Source organism: Procambarus clarkii, chromosome 5 (genome assembly GCF_040958095.1).
Source record: "Procambarus clarkii isolate CNS0578487 chromosome 5, FALCON_Pclarkii_2.0, whole genome shotgun sequence".
Lineage (NCBI taxonomy): Eukaryota > Metazoa > Arthropoda > Malacostraca > Decapoda > Cambaridae > Procambarus > Procambarus clarkii.
Genome location: NC_091154.1, coordinates 41,397,353 through 41,415,256, shown reverse-complemented (window position 1 = coordinate 41,415,256; position 17,904 = coordinate 41,397,353). Strand labels below are relative to the sequence as shown.

General features: G+C 43.5%; 1 protein-coding gene across 3 annotated transcripts in view; it reads left to right on the top strand.

The window, feature by feature from the left end:
• Positions 1–17,904, top strand: part of LOC138350724 (substance-K receptor-like) — a 362,889-nt gene that overhangs the window by 87,167 nt on the left and 257,818 nt on the right. For 2 of the 3 annotated variants that reach the window (XM_069301930.1, XM_069301936.1), the window contains exon 2: positions 5,410–5,541. The exons of the other annotated variant lie outside the window; for it this stretch is intronic. The gene's annotated coding sequence lies outside the window, so the exon portion shown is untranslated. The remainder of the gene's footprint in view (positions 1–5,409; positions 5,542–17,904) is intronic. 3 annotated transcript variants of the gene reach the window in all.

The following is a 17,904-nucleotide window of genomic DNA, read 5'->3' as shown; positions in this document are numbered from 1 at the left end:
TATATATTTTTTTTTAAATTGTTTTTGGAGTCAGTCTCCACCACATCATTAACTATTGCATTTCATTTATTAACTACTATGACACCCAAAAGTTCTTTCTAATGCCTCTGTGGCTCATTTGGGTACACAGTTTTCCCCTTGTTTGAATACCACTCGTGTTAAATAATCCGTCATTATCTTCTCTGTCAAGTCCCCTGAGAATTTTATATGTGGTGATCTTATCTTAAAGAACTCTTCTGTCTTCCTGTGATGTAAGGCGTAATTCACTTAGCCTTTCCTCGTAACTCATACCTCTCAGTTCTGGGAAGTCTATAGTGACATGAGTTTGAACTTTCTCCAACTTCGTCTTTGTGCTTGACAAGGTACGGGCTCAGTGCTGGGGCTGCATACTCCAGGATTGGTCTGATATATGTGGTATACGAGGTTCTGAATGATTCATTACACAAGTTTCTGAAGGCAGTTCTGATGTTAGCCAGCCTTACAAACGTTGTAGATGTTATTCTTTTTATGTGGGCTTCAGGAAGCAGGTTTGGTGTGATATCAACTCCTAGATCTTTCTCTCTGTCCGTTTCGTGAAGGACTTCATCTCCCATTCGGTATCCTGTTTCTGGATTGTTTCCACCGTCTAGTTTCATTACCATACATAAACTGGAACTTTTGTAACCATTTGTTGGACCATTCCTACAGTTTGTCCAGGTCATCTTGTAACCTCATGCTATCTTCCTTTGTCTTAATCCTCCTTATATTTTTTGCATTATACGTAAACATTGGGCAGAACGAGTACATTCCCTCTGTGAGAATATTTACACATCAGAAACAGAACAGGTCTAAGGACTGAACCTTGCGGGTCTTCAGTGGTGACGTCTCGCCACTCTGAAACCTCACCTCCACAGTGACTTACTGTCTTCTGTTGGTTAGGAACTCCCTTATCCAATGTTTCCAAAAGATTTCAAATTAAACCTTCCGTTTAACTCCTGCTGGCATCTCCAGCTTGTGCACTAGTTTCCTATAGATACTGTGTCAAAGGCTTTCTGGCAATCCAGAAAATATGTCTGGCCACCCTTCTGTTTCTTGCCTGATTTTTGTCGCCTGGTCATGGCATTCAATTAATCCTGTGAAGCATGATTTGCCATCCCTGAACCCATGTCGATGTTGTGTTACAAAGTTCTTCCGCTCCAGGTGTTCCACTAGCTTTCTTCACAATCTTCACACAACCCACCAGGAAGCAGCCCGTAGCAGCTGTCTAACTCCCAGGTACCTATTTACTGGTAGCTGAGCAGGGGCATCAGGGTGAAAGAAACTGCTCATTTGTTTCCTCCTTTGCCCTGGGATCGAACCCGGTCCTTTATGACTACAACTCCCGAGCGCTGTCCACTCAGCCGCGAGGCCCCCCTGTGTGTATGTGTTCACCTATTTGTACTCACCTAATTGTGCCCAATATGTGTGTGTGTGTGTAAGATAAATATATGTAGTAGACATAATAGAAACAAAATTGCTTAGAAAGGCGGGGTCCAAGAGCTAATAGCTCGACTTTGTAGATACAAACAGTAAATACACTCAGAGTGAATGTAACCCAATATATTGCACCAAGACACAACTTATGCTCTTCTTGACGACCATATTAAGATGTATTTTTAAGGCATCATTTTTACCTACAGTTATTTACAGATCAACTTGTAATTATTGCAAATATAATTTGAAAAAATAATTTACATTGTTCGAAGGTCTTTGAAATTCTTGTAGAGCCTTTAACCCAGAGAAATTTATAGAATTCTTTCAATTTTTAACTTGCCAAAATATGTGGGTTATGTCTTCAACCTTCTCCAGTGTTTTTTAATCTGTCATATACTCACCACTCACAAAATCTCTCCATTTCCACGGGGAGCGCCACACTGCTCGCGGCGTTAGGAGGATCACCCATATTACGTTAGGTCTCCTTGACGTAATCCCATTTAGAGCTTTACGTCTTTTTAACGAACAATTTCCCTCATTCTCCCTTCCTCATCAAGACCGCCATTCAGGGTTCTCTCATTTTTTATGGTCGTCCTCTAATTGCGCGATCAGGCTGGAGCTAAGACAGTTGTGCGCTTTGGGACGTTATCTGGTGGTATGGAGTTTCCACAGCTCATCCTGAGAGCCCGTCTGCGTGCACGGAGTATCCACACCGCCACCTCCCAACTTATCGACCTGTCTGAAGTCTACACCGAAAATGTAACATGATCTGCCTTGCTTTTTCTCTGTTATTTTGCCAGTATTTGGTAGAAGGTTATGCTTAGCTGACACACTCAGACAACTCAGAAACACAGATGAGCATCTTCATCTCGCCGCGGCCTTGTGAGCACTTAGCTAGTTTTATCTACGGGGAGTGAGATCCAGCTCTTAAGCCCCGCCTCATAGCTCCTGTAGCTGTGCATTTATACCTACCGGTTTTCGAGTACTTTGTTATACACGATAGTTCACATGCATTCCACTTGTTTACCACTCTCACTGTATGTGGATACTACCTTACATATTTTTGACACATATGTGCCTCCTCGTTCCGTAATGGGGTTTTATTAGCTTATGAAAGTATTTACTGAGTTTGCCTTAACAGTCCCGAATCTTGCCCTTCTATTTGATTACGAGTCTCAGATGAAGAAGTTCCTTCTTACGTGTCATGTGTGTCGAAATGTTCTCACTCCTTCCACTCGCTTAATGCTTCTCCTTTAACTCGTTGTCGATTTTCTTTAGAATTTTGTACTTTGTAATCGCATTTCTTACCTCCTCTTAGTCTACTGTGATGTATTTAGGAGTTGCGGGGCGCTTCTTATTCCAAAAGCTGAAAACGCCATCATAAAGCTTCTACTGAGGATAATAACTCAGTGGGTCAAGACACAGTTTGTGAAAGTGTGAGTGGTGAGGGAGTTTAGGCGCTCTACTTAAGCCCCATTCCAGGTTGCCAAGGCCTGACCTACGACTGTGTGCTGATGGTGTTCCAAGCCGATTTACTCCTTGTCGAATTTGCTTTGGCTTCCATCACCAGCACCCAGCCGTAGGCCAGGCCTTGGGGACCCTGGGATGTGGAGCGCCCAGACTCCCTCACCACTCACACTTTCACAGTGTCTTGACCTCCTGCGGCGAGGTCCATCTTCCGACGTCTTCCGCAAGAGGTCTACTTCCTCCGTTGTGGATAAAGATTTTCGTATAAGCTAATTACTATTCATGACAATGTTTTTGTCTTTATGTGGGACTTACATGCCTGGGCTGAGACCCAAGTGTGGGTCTCAGGCTGGTGGTGTTCAGTGCTCAGACCGTATCTTCTCTTTGACATCGTTCTTGAAGGCTATCTTGACATTTACTAGTTAGAAATAAGCCTCTGACGTTGTTGCACTCCGAGGTCTTATTCCTTCTCTGCTTCGGGAAGCTGTCTCCCCCCCCCCCTCCCTCTTGCCGTTTTGTACATCTCTTGAAATTTTGTTGCTTGTGTTTCTATCAACTATTTTGGCTGTCAACTACACATGTTCCGGTGTAGGCACCACCACCACAGTGCTCGCCAACACTAATCATTATTACCATGTCTTGTGGGTAGGTGTTGTAATGTTATGAAGGCCTCTGCTCTAAGAGTTATTTCTTATAAATCTTCTTACATCTTTTTTTTTCCAGAAAGGCAATTTGTTTATTTCTTCCGCACATGCTAGTCTCGGGGTGAGTTGTTTATTCAGCCCCAAGAATATTCTTCAAGAGCATCTTATAATGGTGTGCTGTTGTGTACGTTCCAGGTAATGTCATTTGAAGGGGCTTAAGCATTCCGAATGATTTCAATGTTCTAGTGAATTGATGCATTATATGTAAATGCCTCAGGCTAGGGGTCTCGTCATCCTTAAATGAAGTATTTAAGGTGGAGTCGTGTTCCGTCTTTAGGGAACAAGATCACTATGTCCATTAAAGCAGTCTGTCCTCTTGATCTGCTACAACGTACACAATAATGGCTACTAAAACGCATCAACCCAAACCATCCACCTAATGGTTCTAACATAACTACCATACACCAGGATAACCTAGATATCTGTGAGGAGCTACATGTGGGACCACAGTGTATAGAATAGTGGGTGGGACCACAGTGTACTAACGGTGAGTAAGAGCTGTATGAGTGTGAATATAGAGCCACACTCACCGTGAGTAAGAGCTGTATGAGTGTGAGTAAAGAGCCACACTCACCGTGAGTAAGAGCTGTATGAGTGTGAGTAAAGAGCCACACTCACCGTGAGTAAGAGCTCTATGAGTGTGAGTAAAGAGCCACACTCACCGTGAGTAAGAGCTGTATGAGTGTGAGTAAAGAGCCACACTCACCGTGAGTAAGAGCTGTATGAGTGTGAGTAAAGAGCCACACTCACCGTGAGTAAAATATACATCCCAGCTGCCCGGGGCCACACACTGGACGCCACTCTGGCCTGCACCCTTCAAAGGCGCCTTTGTTATGGCGGTGGTGTTAGTGCCCAGCCTTCCCCCCCCCTCCCCCCCAGCCTGCCCGCCCCCCAGCCTGCCCGCCCCATGCTGCCCGCCCCCCAGCCTGCCCGCCCCAGGCTGCCCGCCCCCCAGCCTGCCCGCCCCAGGCTGCCCGCCCCCCAGGCTGCCCGCCCCCCAGCCTGCCCGCCCCCCTGGCTACCCGCGCCCCAGGCTGCCCGCCCCCCAGGCTGCCCGCCCCCCAGGCTGCCCGCCCCCCAGGCTGCCCGCCCCAGCCTGCCCGCTCCCCATATCTTCACTTCATATTACTTTCCCTCTGTATTAGAGCCTCATTAAAGTAGGTGTTGTTGTCTTGCCTATATACTGAGATCGTGTGGGCTGACAGTCCCCAAGTGGGCACGTGAAGGCGTAAACCACAGTCCTCTCTCTCAAGGCGGTTTGTTTGGTGTCGGGAGAGTTTTTAATGGCCAAGTTGGCGCATCTCGCCATTATTGCTTATCATTTATTAAATCTTTTGACACTAAATGAGACGCCTTGAAAGAGATGAATGTGGTCTATGCCTTCACATATCCAAAAATTATTTTAATACCTCTGATCTGATTTCGTCTTTTCGCTATAATTATTTTAGTAAATCACGTTAATATTTTAAATACTCTGAGCGTATATCGAGGCAGTAGAGTGATAACAGTCTCCAACAATGAGAGATAGTATTATGAAAAGACTTGTTCTGTGTTTCGTAAGGCCTATGTAAAGAAAAAAAGGATTCTTTACAATATCACATATGTGTAAACAGCTGTCAACATAATCTATACAACTCTGGTTCTGTAAAATGTGTTCTAGAACCCAACATTCAAACTCTCCTTCACAAACCTTTCTCTCTTTATCATTCTACGTCCAACCTTCACAAACCTATTTTTACCATTTTACGTCCGATCCTGAACAAATCTACCTTTGTTTCCTCCACAGGAGAGAGCTCCCCTGGGGCACCCAGAGGGAGGGCCAGGCTGGCCATCACCCTGGGAACAACTGCCAAGATTACTCCCTCCCTCCCTCCTTCTCTGTAGGGAGGCTCCCTCCCTCCTTGCGTGTACCATCTAGGTAAGGTGACGTCACCGTCTCACAGTTTCAAATGAGTTTTCACGTCTCAAACCCTCGTATAAATGGTAATATTTCTTCCAGATAAAATTCCTTCTGGTTGACACGTATCATCATCAGGGATTTTATACATGACGCCTCATCTTCTATTATGTTCAAGGCTACATACTCCACGTATCATCACCCAGCCTCTACTCCATGTATCATCGCCCAGCCTTCTGTACTGCACGTATCATCACCCAGCCTCCTGTACTGCATGTATCATCACCCTGCCTCCTGTACTCCACGTATCATCACAACGTTCCACGAGTTTGGTACTTTGCTCAGCTCTGATATTTGAGGAACTATACCAAACAAGGGCCGGCTCATAAGCTAATTACCTTCTTCAAGGACTCTGGCAAATTAGTTACTACAGCTCAGCCGCCTTGATGGGCTGTAATTGCTCTCTTTAATAGCTTTCTCCCGTGTAACCTTAAAGTTTACTTGCCTCCTTTACCTCAGGCATAGATTTGTTCAACAGCTGGTAAAATATATTTTTGTTCTCGAGTAAATACAGAGAAAATTAAATCTTCAACAACGTACATTTCTTTGTCATTATTTGATGACAAACCTTTTCTTATTTTCTGTTGAATTACGTGTAAAAACGCTTGAAATTTTTTTCCTTGTCTGGTCTGCTATACGCAGTATATTATTTGGCGTCAAGAACTCGGTAAATGTGTGTATCTTGTTTCTGCATTTTGCCAGAGACAACAGGTTGGTGTTCTCTGGAACACTGATCGTTGTCACTTCAGTCATCGTTAATTAACTCACATGTGACACATGTGAGTTAATTAACACATTGAAGTACATATGGTACATTTATGTGGTACATTTAACATATACGTTAACACATTGAGGTACATCTTGAGAGGTTATCTTGAGATGATTTCGGGGCTCTTAGTGTCCCCGCGGCCTGGTCCTCGACCAGGCCTGCAGCCCGTGACAGCTGACTAACACCCAGGTACCTATTTTACTGCTAGGTAACAGGGGCATAGGGTGAAAGAAACTCTGCCCATTGTTTCTCGCCGGCGCCTGGGATCGAACCCAGGACCACAGGATCACAAGTCCAGCGTGCTGTCCACTCGGCCGACCGGCTCCTACATGTATACTGTTGTTAGTGGACGTTCTTCGGTTGATAAACCTTTCATTAATCGCGCCTTAAAAGAGGAGGAGGTGAACAACAAAAGATAAATTGTTCATTATTATAAACAGGGAAACATATAATAAATAGATAGAACACACAGGTAGATATGATAAATCCAAAGAAGGTATACATCTTAGAGGAGAATACTTACAGATCAAAAATACGGGAAATATATTTCCCTTATCTGAGAAGAGAGAACAAAAACAGCACACACCCAACCAGCCAGAATCTCTATCACTGAAGATAATTAATTGAAGAGGCAGTTAACATTATGACTGAAATTCGGTACAGACGCTAATTTAGTAGACTCAGGAATTTCTCACTGGAATGAAACATTCCGAAGAGACACGGGGAATTCAATATAAATTCTTACATATACGCTAATACACTCCCCTTCTTCCATTTTATTCAAAAGCCTCTATGTGACTGACTTGTTCACTATAGAAATAACCCCCGCGCCTAATACCTGAGGCCTACCTCATACCGACTAATTAATCCCAGTATATGACTTGGCTGAAACTTACTGAACCCAGACCAGCGTGTTCTTGACAATAGAATTGACAAAATCAACCTTCAATTGGTTCAATCAACCAATTAACAAATTGACAAAATCAACCTTCTCCTTTTCCCAGCATTTTTTCTTACAAATAAGATTGGTTACCGCCGATAGTTTTAGAATGAAAAAAAGAACTAACGCAGAGACCACAGTAGAGGACGACATATGATCCTGTATTCGAGCCCCTCTCAGTATGCCACACCGCCCTCGCTAACACTCGAGCAGTTCTACTAGAGGCCCTCTAGTAGAACTGTTCTTAAAACTCTGTATTAATTTATAAAATAATAGATGTGTTAATTATTTCAAGAAAAGTGAACTGTGGTTTAATAAGTGAATTGAGAAAATATTATAGATTTGATTATTCAAAAAGAACAAGGTGGATAATATTACATTTTTATAAACATTGCGTGAACAGTGGCAAATATTTCCCATTGTGAGAATTATTATTATTAAGCCACGAGAGTAAAATAACTAACTTGTAATAATATATTAAAAACAATAAATAGTTTTAACATAGAGTAATAATATTTGTTCTTAACTGCCAGAATTTGTAGACCGACAATGCTTTGTCATTTAATTAAGTTTATATAACACTAATTTATCACATTAAGAAGGCAGCACAAATTAGTGATACCAGAAAATTGAATTTAGCTCCGCGGAATAAATATTGAACAATTTATTCTCCTCAGTATTAAAGAATTTTTTTTTAAACACTCGCTCATTGTGCCATTATATTTATCTCATTATTTAAACGAAAATAATATTGTTTTTTGGACGAGACACGAAAATATGATTTAAACGTAAGTTTCTTTAATGTTTCTCTGAATACAAAAGATATCAAAATGTATACATTTTCGTATGCAAAGTATTTGGCATACAAAGACAGGAAAATAAGGGGGCATTCTCAGCCCCCTTCTCTTCAACAGTTTAATGGAAAGAATAATGAAGCTGAAACTCCCACAACACTGCAGGCTGCTAAACTATGCAGACGACTTTGTCATCATCATAAAAGGAACAGATGCAGCGCACCTTGCACCCAAATACTTAAACTGCATCAGACTGCATTGGCGAAGGAAATTGGTAAAAAGCTCAACCCAATGTCAAGACAAATGTCATGCCCAGGTCAGCAGCTTACACAGGTCGCCAGTCTACACAGGTCGCCAGTCTACACAGGTCGCCAGCTTACACAGGTCGCCAGCCTACACAGGTCGCCAGCCTACACAGGTCGCCAGCCTACACAGGTCGCCAGCTTACACAGGTCGCCAGCCTTCACAGGTCGCCAGTCTACACAGGTCGCCAGCTTACGTAAATTTTAATGCTGAGGTCACTTGAGAGAGAGAGAGAGAAAACTGCGGCCCGAACGCCAGTCCTCAGGTCACAAACCTCCCTCTCTGGAGGAGCCAATCTGGAAGTCCCTTCGCACATATTGTGTGCAGACAGTCTGATCAGTGATCGACTATGCAGCACCCGCCCTCACAAGCCAATCACAACAACAGTGAACAAAGCTTAAAGTAGCACAAAAAATGCTATGAGAGGTACCCTGGGAGCCCCTATGTGGACCAGACTGGAAACCGGTTTGCCCACTATTCAGGATAGAACATCTCAAAGAACAGATACGGTTATCAGTAAGATAATTGTTTCCCCTGATCCACTCCCAGTACGACAGGCCTTCGTGGTTTGTCTTGGCCAAAACAATGGAAACTCTTGGGCTGCCAGTGCGGGAGAAGTCCTAAACACACAACAATTAAAAAACATGATTCTTGATAGAGGAGTTGATCATCCGCCACCAAACTACACCTGTTCCCCACCCTGGGAGGAGCTTACCTTCAAAATAGTAATAACGCATCATAGAAAAGCAAATAAGCAGCATAGCAGTAGCAGGAGCCACCCACATCTTCACAGAAGGATCGGTTGACACAGGATATGAGAGTGCTGGCGCTGCTCTTTGTACGGCCAGCGTACAGGCATATTGGAGACTGGGAGGACTAGTATCATCAACCCAAACTGAGCTGTTTGCCATACAACAGGCATTCGCATAGGTGATTGCACAAAACACTCAAAATGCATCATACTAGCAAACTCAAAAGCTGCACTTCTAATATTAGGAAAGAAGTAGTGGAAAGACAACGTGGAAATAATTTCCACCATTTTGTATCTTGGAGCAGTAGCTAAAGGCAAAAGACTCAACATAACCTTAAACTGGATCCCATCCCATATTGGAATCCTATTAAATGAGAAAGCCGATGAAACTGCTAAATTGGCAACTCGTCATCCAGTGATTCACAAAACAATCCAACCAGCCTAGAGTACATAAAATACATCACCACCAAAACCACTCACCTAAATAAAGCCCATCTACACCAGAGAGTAGCAGAAGGTTCGCTCTCTGCAATATGGTGTCTTCAGGTCACCAAGCCAGGCTAGGTTAAATATCCCAATCTGAAGCAACGAACGACCTTAGAAGAGCTTTAAGAGTCCCTGAATCTTGCAGTAACCATCCTGAAGCCATCAACACTGCCACTCTTCTGGTAATGAAAAGTGTCCAGCAGCGGGAGACCCTCATAAACACTGTCAAGCAGTATCCTCCCCCACGATAACAGCCACGTAGTAAGGACTGACAGTTTAAATGCGAGCCCAGCACACAGTATATCCTTTCACGATGAAAGATCACATTCACTCCAAACATCTACGATTTACGGGCTACTCATGCCCGCGCCACCTCTTGTGGTGGCTTAATCTTCATCAATCAATCGATCCCCTCCCACTCCCTGACACACGACTTGATAATGGTCCCAGACGGACGTACACGCCGCCGTCTCCTCATCACTTGATGAGTGGCTTGCTCATCACATCTTCAGCCATGTTATTGTCATTCATCGCCTGCAAGTGTGGCTGACCTGTGTCAACAGGTCAATATTGACCTCTGGTTGAGGTCAACAGTTAACATATTCACAATACCGTAATATATCATGAGCACATCCACATCAGCCGTGATGAGGACTCGAACCTATGCGCTGGGTATCTTGGTACCGTTCAGTGGAAGCCTCGAGCATCCTCGTAGGTTCAGCAGAACCTCCGGTTGCAATTCTTTTACCATGTCGTAGCTGAGTCATCTAGAGCGTGCGTCTGAGATGACCCAGCTCATAGGTATGATTCCCCATCACGGCTCCTGTGGATGGTCATTCATATGTAACATTGAGATATCATGTTATTGTGAATATGTTATCTCTGCATGCACAGAGATAGTTATAACTCTGTGCATATTAACTATCCTTTCAAAAGGACACCACCCCCCCCTTGTATCACTGTCCACGGGGTGTAGGTGACTTGTATCACTGTCCACGGGGTGTTGGTGACTTGTATCACTGTCCACGGGGTGTTGGTGACTTGTATCACTGTCCACGGGGTGTAGGTGACTTGTATCACTGTCCACGGGGTGTAGGTGACTTGTATCACTGTCTACGGGGTGTTGGTGACTTGTATCACTGTCCACGGGGTGTAGGTGACTTGTATCACTGTCCACGGGGTGTTGGTGACTTGTATCACTGTCCACGGGGTGTTGGTGACTTGTATCACTGTCCACGGGGTGTAGGTGACTTGTATCACTGTCCACGGGGTGTAGGTGACTTGTATCACTGTCCACGGGGTGTAGGTGACTTGTATCACTGTCCACGGGGTGTTGGTGACTTGTATCACTGTCCACGGGGTGTAGGTGACTTGTATCACTGTCCACGGGGTGTAGGTGACTTGTATCACTGTCCACGGGGTGTAGGTGACTTGTATCACTGTCCACGGGGTGTTGGTGACTTGTATCACTGTCCACGGGGTGTTGGTGACTTGTATCACTGTCCACGGGGTGTAGGTGACTTGTATCACTGTCCACGGGGTGTAGGTGACTTGTATCACTGTCCACGGGGTGTTGGTGACTTGTATCACTGTCCACGGGGTGTAGGTGACTTGTATCACTGTCCACGGGGTGTAGGTGACTTGTATCACTGTCCACGGGGTGTTGGTGACTTGTATCACTGTCCACGGGGTGTAGGTGACTTGTATCACTGTCCACGGGGTGTAGGTGACTTGTATCACTGTCCACGGGGTGTAGGTGACTTGTATCACTGTCCACGGGGTGTTGGTGACTTGTATCACTGTCCACGGGGTGTAGGTGACTTGTATCACTGTCCACGGGGTGTTGGTGACTTGTATCACTGTCCACGGGGTGTTGGTGACTTGTATCACTGTCCACGGGGTGTTGGTGACTTGTATCACTGTCCACGGGGTGTTGGTGACTTGTATCACTGTCCACGGGGTGTAGGTGACTTGTATCACTGTCCACGGGGTGTAGGTGACTTGTATCACTGTCCACGGGGTGTAGGTGACTTGTATCACTGTCCACGGGGTGTAGGTGACTTGTATCACTGTCCACGGGGTGTAGGTGACTTGTATCACTGTCCACGGGGTGTAGGTGACTTGTATCACTGTCCACGGGGTGTTGGTGACTTGTATCACTGTCCACGGGGTGTAGGTGACTTGTATCACTGTCCACGGGGTGTTGGTGACTTGTATCACTGTCCACGGGGTGTTGGTGACTTGTATCCCTGTCCACGGGGTGTAGGTGACTTGTATCACTGTCCACGGGGTGTTGGTGACTTGTATCACTGTCCACGGGGTGTAGGTGACTTGTATCACTGTCCACGGGGTGTAGGTGACTTGTATCACTGTCCACGGGGTGTAGGTGACTTGTATCACTGTCCACGGGGTGTAGGTGACTTGTATCACTGTCCACGGGGTGTAGGTGACTTGTATCACTGTCCACGGGGTGTTGGTGACTTGTATCACTGTCCACGGGGTGTTGGTGACTTGTATCACTGTCCACGGGGTGTTGGTGACTTGTATCACTGTCCACGGGGTGTAGGTGACTTGTATCACTGTCCACGGGGTGTAGGTGACTTGTGTTGCTGGGTGTGGCCAGAGTGTAGAGCACAGGGGCCAGCATGCCGGCAGCTTGTCAAGGGCTACACTACACAGTAACCTGGCAGAGTTCTCAGAAAGTGTCTCGTTAAATACGACCATAAAAATAGGACAATTTGGTTGCCATGGTTTGTCCTCAGTTGCCAGACTCTACATTATTGTGTACATTATATTAGGTTTATTACATGGTTCTTCCTAATACACAGTTCCTGCCACCACACAATGCACAGTTCCCTGCCACCACACAGTACACAGTTTCCTGCCACCACACAGTACACAGCTTACACAGGTGACCAGCTTACACATGCTGTATAAAGTAAGCAACCCCCCCCCCTTCCTCCTGCCAGCACACACCAGATGAACTCAACAACCGTAGAGTGAAGATTTGTAATGATATTTCGAGCGGTAAGTTGCAAGTGATGAGTTTGTAGGCATGAAAGATTCACTGAACTCTCTTCAACAAATCATTTTAAATTTCAAATCCCGTGAGCACTCTTGCTGAGAGTGAAGCTAAGTTAGCCACGTCAACGTATCTTAACAACTTCATCTGTATGCTGCTTGTTACATGTGCTAACGAGGCTATGATTAACAGCATGAAGCATTAGCTTAAGTGCTGCCTATGCTACGGGGCGACGCTCTTAGTAATGGCTGAATATTCAGCATATCCCCTTGTCTGACACTGACGGCTGCTGACTGTTCTTGGCTCAGAGGTCCACGGTTGCTCAACATCCTCCTAGCGAGTATAAAAAATATTGCCGGAACAACCGTAGACATCTTCAAGAGAAAACTAGATAATTTTCTTCAATACGTGCCGGGTCAACGGGGCTGTGGTGGATATGCCTGTCGCTCCAAGCAACAGTCTGTTGGACCAAACTCTCACAAGTTAAGCCTGGCCTCGGGCCGGGTTTGGGGAGTAGAAGAACTCCCAGAACCCCATCAAGCAAGTCCTAGATGACAGAGTGCATAAGGGGGGGGGGGGATATTGTGTGAAAATCCTGTACTGGCATCAATAGAAGCCTCAGGAAATCCTTGTGTGGTTCAGTAGAACCCCACAAGGATGAGGAGCAGTAGGAGCAGTGATGAGGGTTCGAACCCTCATCACTGCTCCTACGGATTTTCTCATTATTATTATTATTATTATTATTATTATTATTATTATTATTATTATTATTATTATTATTATTATTATATGACTGTTTGGCTTAACTATAAGCGTTCGAACCTATGCAAATCCCTATAACCAATCGGGAGCGATAATCATTAAATCAAAAGCGTAGGAATATTGGTGGTGGGCCAGCAGACCTGCGGATGATGTTACCAAGTTTTACCAGCAGACTCGCTGGGAAGTTTGAAGCACAGTTTGAACAAGAGGCTGAGTGAGAGTGATGGGACACACACGGGAGGCGCCGCTCCCAATATAATAGACCTTCTCCAGCTTCCGTTAGTCAGAGAGTTCGCTACTTGCCCCGCTCCTGTGCCAGATAAGTTACGGGCTCACCATAGCCCGTGCTACTTGGAACTTGTTCCGAGTAGCTGAATCTATAACAACAACAATTCCGTTAGTCATCTTATGTTCTGACATGGACGAGGATGCTTCACGAAGGTGGAAAATGATGTAGGAACAATGGTTAAGAAGATACATAGAAAAGGCTAACGATCGCCATGGAACTATTGATATTGGTCTTGGTGATAAAGGCTGTCGATAAATCTTGATGCCATGTGGGAGGGTTTCAGACATTGTTTGGCCTGCAATGATTAATTGGTGCGGCACAAGGTGGAAGACGACTAATTTTAAGTGCAACAAAGAGTTAATAGCAAGAGACATTGACACAAAGTGAAGGGGAAGAGAAAAGACGAAGTATGAGAGCCAAAGAAAAAGTGACGAAAAAAATATAGTTAAGCAGAATACATAAAACAGGAAGCAGTTGTGAAAATAAAGTAAAATTATAGCAAGAATTCCAGTAGAAAAATCAATGAAAATATTACAAATATGCCTTGAAAAATATTAACTAATCTACAGAAAATAGGTGGAAAGTGCATTACGAAACACTGATGAATGAAACAGTCGTGAACATGATTGGATTTGCTGGAATTACAAAAATCCCAGCACTTAATATGAGAAGACATTTTAATGAAAAAGATAAACGCATCAATACGAAGGATTTTATGCAGAAAAGCTACATCCTTGTTAAATTATATACATTATCATTTTCAACAAGGCCGTTTTCTCAACAAGAAAACGGCCAACCTGGAGAGTTTTACTCATGAAAAAGTGGGCACGTGACGGCTTAGACAACGTTGGTCTCTTTCAAGACGGTTTTCTTGGTGTCGGGAGAATTCTTCATGAGCAGGTTGGCAATTTTCCTACTTTTATAATTGACTTTTTGTATAGTATAGCACTACACTATTGTTAGTTTTATCTTTTGGTTGACGTCAGTTGGGGTAACGTTTCTCTCAATGATCTCTTTACAAAGAGATCAATGAGAGGAACAGTCAACCTAATTTGCTCACCTTGGCTTGCGAGCATGATAAGTCTTTGACAATAACTTGAATTTTGTTGAAATATTTGGGCAGCGTGTGTCACAAATCTGTACTTTCTTTATAATCGTATTTCGGCTGACCATTGTTTTTGTGAACGTATTTCAAGTATTTTCTACGTTATTGCTCATGACTCTACTTGCAAATGTCTTTTTCCGACAGTTTGTTCCTCAACCTATTCTACTTGGGGAGCCGGTCGGCCGAGCGGACAGCACACTGTACTTGTGATCCTGTGGTCCCGGGTTCGATCCCGGGCGCCGGTGAGAAACAATAGGCAGAGTTTCTTTCACCCTATGCCCCTGTTACCTAGCAGTAAAATAGGTACCTGGATGTTAGTCAGCTGTCACGGGCTGCTTCCTGGGGGTGGAGGCCTGGTCGAGGACCGGGCCGCGGGAACACTAAAGGCCCGAAATCATCTCAAAAAGATGTCTCACATTATTTCTAATTTCTTAATTATTATTACACTCTTCCCATTGGTGTCTGTTTCTGACGATTTGTCAGAAACAAATTTGTTCATATTTGTCAGAAACAAATCTGTTTTGTTCATATTGTATTAGTGAGTGTCAAAATACAGGTCTATGATAATTAGACTTTTGAAGCTGAGTTCTCTTGCTTCAGTCTTTGTCTTGCCCGGGACTGTCAGGCCAACATTTAGACAACATTTACACAACATTTAGACTTCCGGTGAGCAACTTGGTTCTGTAAACGTGCTATCGTCCGAGAGAAGGAGAGAGAGAGATAACAAGTTGCTGCAGAATATTTCAGAATTAAAACTTTGTTATCAACTTAGTTCCTTTGTGACAAACTTCTGATATTTGTCTTTGTTTGCTAGGCTTCTCCAGTCCATGTAAACTCGTCTCCTATTTGTCAAGTTCTTCGTTAATCTAGTGACCAAATTCTTGACTCTTTAACTAAAAAAACACATGTTACTCTTATCAGCCTACTTCAACTGACACCCACCCAGATGGTACCTTGTGTTCAGCCTTCTGCTTCCTTCGTCTAATTTCATTACTTTGCACTTTCCTGAGTTGAACTTTAGCAGCCATTTTCTAGACCATTCCTCCAGTTTGTCCAGGTCGTCCTGTAGTCTCTGTCTGTCTTCATCCGTCTTAATCCTCCTCATAAAATTTTTGCATTATCAACAAACATTGAGAGGAATGAGGCTATACTCTCTGGAAGATCGGTATAGTGCGTGTGTGTGTGTGTGTGTGCACTCACCTATTTGTACTCACCTATTTGTGCTTGCGGGGGTTGAGCTTTGGCTCTTTGGTCCCGCCTCTCAACTGTCAATCAACTGGTGTACAGATTCCTTGAGCCTACTAGGCTCTATCATATCATGTGTGTGTGTGTGTGTGTGTGTGTGTGTGCGTGTGCGTGTGTGCGTGCGTGCGTCCCCGCACGTGCATCTCTTAAGTTACCTAACACAATTGCTCTCAACCCTCTTGATATTTATTATATTTTGTATCATATTTGCCTTTCAAACCATGAATGGACTGAGCATCAACTAACAGTTCCAATAAACCATTTCGCTCATTCACAACTCTCATACAGAGGAAGGGCTTCCACTTATAAATATGGTGGCTCATCAATAGAACAAATTAACTTGTAACTCAAGTGGGATCACTTGATTGTTTCAAGCGTAGGTTAGACATCTATATTAATGAGTTTGGGTGGATAAAAATAGGAGCTGCCTCGTCTAGGGCGTTCTGCAGTTTCCGTAATTCTTATGTTTATCCGTGTCTCTTGCATGCACGGGATCGTCGTTCCTCCATATAACCCATTGATTACATTAATCCATTGATTATAACCCCATTGATTAATTCATCGTCGATTATACAGTCACTGTTTCTTAGGATCTTTGGTTTCGTGATCATGTCCCTAGCGTCTCTTCTTTTCTGTCGTGCTGTGAGGGTAAGTCCATGCTTCATGTTTCAATCCTCTCATTTCTGGAACCAAATTTCCTGCCAATCTTTCGCCTTGCTCTTTATTCCCCGTTGTTTAATTAGCAATGAGTAAATCTTTATATTTTGTCTGTCCCACCATCTGTCTCTAGTTTTAATTTACATTTATAACCACTATTCCTAAGTGCTCTGCAGCCATCATGGCGGGTGAGGCTCAGTGTACAGCCGTAAGAACTCTTACCATTAGAGCGGTGAGACATATATTGACAAAGCATATAACATGAACTTATAAATTATACGAATTCAATATGTCAAATAATACAACAAATTATTAGTACCAGGAAGTTCAGGAGAACTCCACAAGGTCAGGAGTTAACATCATCAGATATAGATCTCTATCAAACAATACAATATAGATTCTATTATTTTGATCCAGATAGGATGGTGGTGGGGTGGGGGGGGGGGGAGGGAGGATGCTGAGAACAGAAGAGTGGACGGGAGAAAGAGAAGGGAGGGCCGCTGTGCAACCCGTTCTCGCACTTGCTTACTGTCAATATTGGCTTATTTAATAAGTGCATATGTGACATACTAATTGATTGTGAATATTTTAGTTTACCTTGAAAAGCTTCATAGAAAACACCGACCTCACCTAACCTTAGTATGTTAAGATAAGCATCTTATTGCTTCTTATTTACAATTATTACTTAATCTATCAACGGTATAGGTTAAGTAATAATTGTAATTAAGAAGCAATAAGATGCTTATCTTAACATACTAAGAAGGTTAGGTGAGGTCGGTGTTTTCTATGAAGCTTTTCAGGGTAAACTAAAATGGTTGACTAGGTCCACTACCATAATGGTTGACTAGGCCCACTACTATACAATAAGACAAGGCCTCCCAATTTTATTACTAATATATGTAGTCTAATAATGTAGTAAATGTTAGTCAATCAATTTTAATTGACTACATATATAAATTTAATATAAACCCCTCATAATGTATAAGAAGATCAATTTGTGGGAATTTGACGAAATACAGTCCGCTTTACCCATCATACAATTTGCTATCGAAATATATAAATTAACGTAAATGTAAATTCTATATAAATTCATATAAATTAAATAAATATAAATCTCACAGGTCGGTTCCCCACAACCTGGGGATCGCCGGATACCACAACTAATTAAAAATAAGGTGTGCGGGCTAATATTACACGTCCG